Source organism: Lissotriton helveticus, chromosome 1_1 (assembly GCF_964261635.1).
Source record: "Lissotriton helveticus chromosome 1_1, aLisHel1.1, whole genome shotgun sequence".
Taxonomy (NCBI): domain Eukaryota; kingdom Metazoa; phylum Chordata; class Amphibia; order Caudata; family Salamandridae; genus Lissotriton; species Lissotriton helveticus.
The window spans coordinates 1,572,698,373-1,572,705,836 of NC_136057.1; the positions used below are offsets into that span (position 1 = coordinate 1,572,698,373).

General features: G+C 42.1%; 1 long non-coding RNA gene across 1 annotated transcript; it reads right to left on the bottom strand.

The window, feature by feature from the left end:
- Window positions 1-5,998: 5,998 nt before the first annotated feature.
- On the bottom strand, window positions 5,999-6,968 carry LOC144773542 (uncharacterized). Its single transcript, XR_013600004.1, has 3 exons — window positions 6,891-6,968; window positions 6,722-6,796; window positions 5,999-6,186 (listed from the first exon to the last, which is right to left on the bottom strand). It is a non-coding gene; the product is annotated as an uncharacterized LOC144773542 (long non-coding RNA).
- Between the last annotated feature and the right edge of the window lie 496 nt (window positions 6,969-7,464).

The window sequence follows — 7,464 nt, forward strand, 5'->3', positions numbered from 1 at the left end:
GAGCCGGCTGTAGTTTGCTGTAAGTCACACCTGGATTTGCGTGTATCATGTATGACAATTGGATTTGGACAGTTTGCGACAGATAGCGAGCAGTTTACTGTATGTGATTGCATTCTTGTTTGTACTCTAGGTTGATGTGCGTAATGCCCCGTGGCTGTAAGCTGAGTGCTCAGTATGACACAGATGTCAGCGTGATCAGAAAAGTATTGTGGTTGGCAGCTAGGTTTTTGTTTTCCAGCTGGTGGAGCTGATTTTCCACTGTGTATCGTGGGTGACGGGCCTGGGCATGCAGTGTGTTTTGGTATAAAGCTTCATGCGTAGGGTATGGTAGTTGAACTGCACATCATAGGCTACATAGGTGGGTGCTTGCAGTGTATTTTGGTGACATAGGTCTGCTCAGTATAGGTCACATAGCAGAGTGCTTACAATATGTGAACGAGCTAGGTTGAATATATATGTACAAAATAAGCATGCATTCTTTACAGTGTGCAGCTGCCTGCAAATGTGTACTCATTACAGGACGTTGGTGCACAGTCCTCAACGTATTTTCTGTACTGTGTGTGTTGGGGCTCTGTCTGTGTGGCTAGCTTTTTTTTGTAGGTGGCTCTGTGTGTGGGTGGCTCTGTGTGTGTGTGTGGGTGGCTCTCTGTGCGTGTGGGTGCAAATGCAATAGGTCTCGCATTTGCGAGAGATTAAGCTATTGGCATTGTAAATGACAATGCCATTTATTTATCTGTTTTCAAAACCAACACATAAATAAAAAAATTGTCATTTATAATGCCAATAGCTAACTTTTACAAAGGCGAAACCGTTGCATTGTAAATGCTTGTTTATATATTGTGAACTCCACCCAGAGTCAAAATGAAGCACCTCATTTGAACACCAGACCACATTATTTTCTTACAGACATAGTGAGAATAAGTGAATTTCCCAGAGTCACAGGACTGTGTGCTGATGCCAAGACTCAAACCTGGTTCGCTAGTTCCAAAGTCGGCAGCACTGGCCCTAACGCGACATCCTGGGTAGAGGGAGGGAGGGAGGCAGGCAGAATCCACATTAAATCTAGGCTCCTTATGGGCTCGAGGTTCCAACAGGACCTTGAGCTGAATCAGAGCCAGGTTCAGTTTCAAGCCTGACTCGAGCTTTCAGTGATTCACCCACCTCCATTTCGAACGCATTCAGTTACCACGCATGCCTTTTCCACTCCAAGCAGTCTTTATTACGCAGATGCCTGTACTAAACACATGCCTTTAACACGCATGCCTTTGCCACGTATGATAAGTATATGTTAGGTTTATATAATATTTTATTTTTTGATAACAATTTACATTTTAATAGGGGAACGCTGAAACTGCACTGTAAAGACTGTTCTCCTCTGTTATCACCATTGTACAAAAAAGTAATCTGCACGTATTGTCGGAAAAAATGATAAAGTATTTTGAGGAGGCACGTTTTTTCTTCCTCTTCCTCATTTCAGATCTAGTCAAACGACTTTCTGAGAATTATAAAATTAGTACATTGAGTTTGGTAATAAAAAAGCTGATATTTCGGCGTATTTTCTGCTGTGCTAGTGTTGGCCTAAGGATTACAGGAGTGCAAATATTTTTGCAGTGAAATTTCGAGTAATTCCGCTCTTTTCCAAGGTTGCGAAGTTTCCAATGTTACTTTCGCCTTTTTTCCAGCGGTCCTTTTCTACATTTATATATATTTTCTGCTCTATTCGATTTCAGTAAAGCTACAAAATGCATACAGTTTTTTTTTCTCTGCAAGTTTACCTTTTTTAAAGCGGTTCCTTGCACAAAGGCAAATAGTTTATATATTTTTTAAACCAGATTGTGTTGGGTTTTCAGATAGCGTACATTAAGTCTCATCAACATCATGCATATATAGTTAGGCATAAACCCTCTGGCGTGCTCTAGCCTTACCACTAATAATCTACCTCCCCTCCTCATTCCCTCCCTTGAGTTGCATTCAGTTCCGAATAGTTGTCTCATCAGCCATTGCGCTCATGTTAGTGACTTTACTTTAATTCTGGGCGTTATAGTGCTGATATCATCATTTAATCTTTATTTCGGCTCATTCGGCCATAAAAGATACATAAACAACAATAATACATTTTGCACAGTGGATACAACATACCAGTGGGAAGCAGAAGATATACAATTTATCAATAATATGATAAAGTCATCTAAATTAAAATAAGCATAAGAGAAAAAAAGATTATATTACACAATAAATAACTATACAACAGATATTTTGAATAGTACCACCACCAGCCAAGATCAGGGCAACCTAACCTACATACAAAGTGCACCCATTTTGTATCTACAAATCAAGGGCCAAGTATTTGCGGGTGTAACTAACACTCAATAGGAATCTACTGATAAGCGTACAAGTAAAAGACATCATAATTAAAAAGGCAAAAAACATATAGACAGTGATACAATGCGATCAAATATCTACAGGTTAAGAGAACTACAAGTTAAAAAAAAACATGTGCCCAAACTTTTGATGTACTTTCCAAATTTAAAAAACGTGCTGTGTTTGAAACTGGGTTACCAACTAGGCTAATACATGAGACTGTCCCTTTATACAATTTCATCAGCAGTTACAGTTATTATACCGTGAATCTAGACTCTTAGATGCAAAAAAGTTACTACCACTGAAAGCACGAGAACCACTTACCAGCAGATAGGTATTATCTGCCTTTGATCTTATTGGCGGGATATATGGGGTACTTGAGTAGAAGTCATGTAAGTCCCACACAGATATGGGGCCGTCTCCTTTTTGGGGCGGGTTGGATCGTAGATAGGGGACAATGTTCCTATTTCTGAATTTCACTAGAACCAGGTCCCCGCTGATGTCTTTAGTTAAAGACCCTAGCCAACCCACCCTTTTAACACACAGGATTCCACCGTCGTGAATGGGTGTGAGTGGTCTATTTTTGGATAGCCAGAATATGACCTTATTTAAAAGTTCCTGGCGTTTTCCAGTTTCCCGTGGGAGGGTGCCGGTATTCCTGAGAGAACGAGAACAAATGGGGCGGCTTCTGGGGGTAAGTGTATGGATGCTGCTCTATTTGGGTCCACTCCGGCAGCAGTATACTTAGTAAACCCAGATTTAGGGGCGACTTTAGGAGCAGTTGTAGCGGTTTTGTTTGAGAATTGTGGAGGGGTTTGGGCGTATTTACTTATGTTAACAGGCAAAGGAGCATTGGGGGCAATAAATAGGTCAGAACCGTTAGGTATTACCTTTTTGGAAGTGGACGGAGAGTCGATTTTAGTGGTTTTCTCTTTTCTTAAGGTAGTTAGCTGAGGGGCTCTTCCCCCACTAGACAGCTCTTTAGAAGTTGGTGGAGAGTTGGCTTGAATGACTTTCTCAATACCTGTTAATCTGTCACCAGGGCGTTTATTTTTTCTACCAATGGTAATACGATAGAATTTAACAATAGCTCTAACTGAGAAAATAAAGAAAATAAAGGGAGACGGGGAGAAGATGTTTTGTCGTCACATATTCCAGCCTCCGCCATAGTTAAGGTGGGGTTAGTGACTGGCGATGTCGGACCAGTACACAGTTTTAGTATTTTCGGATGATTCCCACTGTCATTAGTCCCGTCATGCTTCCTTTTAGCGTTTGGACCCTGAGACAATGCAATACCTTGGGTATTGTATTTTTGAGAAGGTAAGAATGAGTCACAAGGTTTCCTAATTGGGGTGGTGGTTCTGATGCCTTTTACGGGGGTTGGTGATACCACTAGGGCATACTTAGTGCCACACAAGGCGTTTAATTCCTCCCAAAATGGCAAGTTCTGCGGACTATCAGGAATCAGTGGGGGAGATTGCCTAGTATCTATGGATTGGTATGGGTCATTCTCAGCTTCACTAGAGATGGGCAGTGTTCTACTAGTCACCATAAAATGTATGGTCCCCTGGCCTGGGTTGCGCTGCGAGGGAGATTTCTTATTAGTCCCCTTTCGTGTCATGATACCGTGTGGTACTATATAAGCGATGATGGTGGCTTTAAGGGGTGAATGAACTGTCCAAAGAATGTCAATGTATAGTTCTAATCGATATACCTCCACTAGTCGAGGAACCAAGGGGAGTGGCCCGTCCCGTACTCCTCTGGCCTCAGAGGGCCCGCCCTTTGCCCGGCTTAGACCGGCGCACGTCCCGCTACGCGGACCTGCTGATTGAATTTAAGGCGCCTCCAGGCGCGGAAACGGGATCAGGCGGCTTCCTGCTGCAAAGGACACTGGGGGTCGTAGTCTCCCCCGCTCGGCGGCCGCGCCGGGATGTCACAGGCTGCGACAGCGGGGGGAGACAGAAGGCAGGGACCAGCGGTAAAACAAGCTTTCTCCAGGTGAGGCAGGGGAGGTCCGATTATATTGCTGGTGGCAAGGGTCCAATTTCCCCCAGTGCTCATATCACTATAGTGCTCATATCACTAGTTCATCTGCTAGGTCTTGGAATTTCCCGGTGTTTTATTTTTGGCCATGTGCGGGAACCACCCGAGCAGGTAATGGTCTGGGGTATACGGCAGTTCTCCGTCTATGGCGTCTCCTATTGTATGTCGTACTTCCTCCCAAAAAGTATGCAAGGTAGGGCAGTCCCAGTACATATGTCGAATATGGCTTCTCTCTCTCTCCCCACATCTGGAACTTACTACTGATTCTACACCAAAATATCACCCTATTCGTCGGTGTAAGATATGCTCTGTGGAGCACATAGTAATTTATTAGTTTGAACAGTGCGTTTCTGGACACTTTTGGGATTCTCTCCATCTTTAGGCCAGCTATTCGTCCAGCTTCCGAGAGCGGCATGGTTCTCCAAAAATCAATAGAGGATCGAATCGAGTGTATTGCTCTACCCACATTTCCTTCTAGTAGCTCAGCAGGGCGATGGTATATTTTTACTCCCAAATATGTCAGGCAGCTAGGCTCCCATTGTAGATCCCCTAGATCAGGAGGCGAGGGTCTATTGGCCGTCATGGGAAACAATTTAGATTTCTGCCAATTGAGCTTAAGGCCGGATATTCTACCAAACTGTGCCAGCATGGATCGTGCTCCTGTAAGGTCTGTGGTTGTATTCCAGAGAAACAACAGGATATCATCATCATACAGGGCTATGTGATGCCTCATTTCTCCGAGCTGCAACCCTCTGTAGTCCTGCCTACTTCTCGCCCTGTAGGCCAGTGGCTCCATGGCGAGGGCGAACAACTGGGGGGAGAGGGGGCACCCCTGCCTCATGCCCCTCTCCACCGCCTGTCTCAAAGGTATACTCTTTGGTACATACTCTAGCTGTGGTGCTTGCGTAGTGCAATTTTACACACACCAGGAAACCTTACCCCAACCCCATCGTGGACAGCACCTTGTACAGGAAGGGCCACTCCAGGCTATCAAAGGCCTTCTCGATTTCCTCCGTGAACACTGCCGCCTCTGGCTTGTCATAATCTTTAGAATCCATGATAGCCAGGAGTCATCTCATATTAATGGCAGTGTTCCGCCCTGGGATAAACCCAGCTTGATCTGAGTGGATTAGTGTTGGCATATGTGGCAGAAGTTGGGTTGCTAGTATCTTGCTTAATATTTTATAACAAAGTGAAGTTAACCTGCACACCTATTCAAATTTATAGAGAAGTTAATTAAGCAAAGTTGTGTAAATAAACACAAGATTTCTTTCAAAGGGTGCAACCTCGGAAATCCCTGACTATCCCCTGTCAGGTCAAAAATAATATCAAGCAATTCAAACACGATGTGTTTAAAGACCAAGGTGCACTGTTCACATTAGCCCTATAAGGTGCTTTAAATGTATCTAATAATTTTCGAAATTTCTTTAAAAATTCATGCCAGATTATTTGAGCAACATAATTCGTGAAACATTCAGTTAATTATAATATACAAATACATCAAATGTAATCAACAGAAAAATAGATTCCAAAAAGTTACCCACAAATTTCACCATTTGTAAGAGAATATAGTATTGCTCATAATCTATATCTGTGAGCAATACCCAACAAGAATGGAATCAACAAGCTGTTTCTGAATTGAATCTCTGAACTTTATAAAAAATAGAAAGAAACATGTTCTTCATGGAATTCTCAATCTTCCAAATAGTTCTTTAAGTTTGCATAGATGTGTCCACAAATTCCCAATGCATTTCGGTGTGAAACACCTTCGTCAGGGGAACACTGTAAAAAGAATATCATTCAAGTTGCTGCTTGAATAATAAATCAAGAAATTACATACAGAAATATATTCAATTATAACTGTCACATGCATCATGCAGAAATCTATATACATTGCATTTCAACGCATCATATCTGAACAAGACTCGCCTTTACACCTCTTCCACCAGAATTAATTTGAATGAAGAAGTTAAGCACAAAAGGTATGAACAGCAAAATCGAAACAACGTAATTGTGCTCGTAACCAGAGTGTCATTGCCATAGTTTGAAAAGGTTCTTGTGCAACATGGGTAGTTTGAAGTGCTGAACACAATAAAATAGGTGCTAGGAACTCGTGAAAGGTGAGATAATCGCATGCCCGGTGCTACAAAAGACGTCCAACAATGTGCGCTCAACTACTGCAAGACGTTGCGTGACACGAAAGGTCCACCGGCTGTATACGTAATGAGTCTAAAAATATACAAAAATATGCAAAAATCGTGTGATACCGGACTTCCCTCCTGAATAAAAGTGATCTAAAAATTGAAGTTGAACTTACATATGTCAAGACGTCGAACGCTTTCGTGTTGGAATACTAGTCTGTGGTAATAGCTCCGTAGTCCGTAAGGGAGAGCTGCAATATAATGCGTCTATTATTCTATGTCCAGTGCATCCAGTTCCCGTTAGGTGTGCCTTTACCCCGTATCCCAAACGTTAATTGGTTTTACCTAATTCATGTATAATCTTCGTGAAAAAGTTCAGTTCGCTGTAGCGGTATGCCGACAAGTGTAACAGGCGGGCCGGTGTTCGAACGGACCTAATGCTTCCGGGGTTATAACACAGGTGATCAACACACGTGGTAAAAACAGAAAACAGACCGTAATCTATTCGTGAAGAAAAGAAATGGTGTACAGTGGGTCAACATGTGGTTGAACCGACACCTGCTCCAGTATAGTGTACCTCAATTGTGGAAATCCATGAAGAACATGTTTCTTTCTATTTTTGATAAAGTTCAGAGATTCAAATCAGAAACAGCTTGTTGATTCCATTCTTGTTGGGTATTGCTCACAGATATAGATTATGAGCACTACTATTTTCTCTTACAAATGGTGAAATTTGTGGGTAACTTTTTGGAATCTATTTTTCTGTTGATTACATTTGATGTATTTGTATATTATAATTGACTGAATGTTTCACGAATTATGTTGCTCAAATAATCTGGCGTGAATTTTTTAAGAAATTTCGAAAATTATTAGATACATTTAAAGCACCTTATAGGGCTAATGTGAACAGTGCACCTTG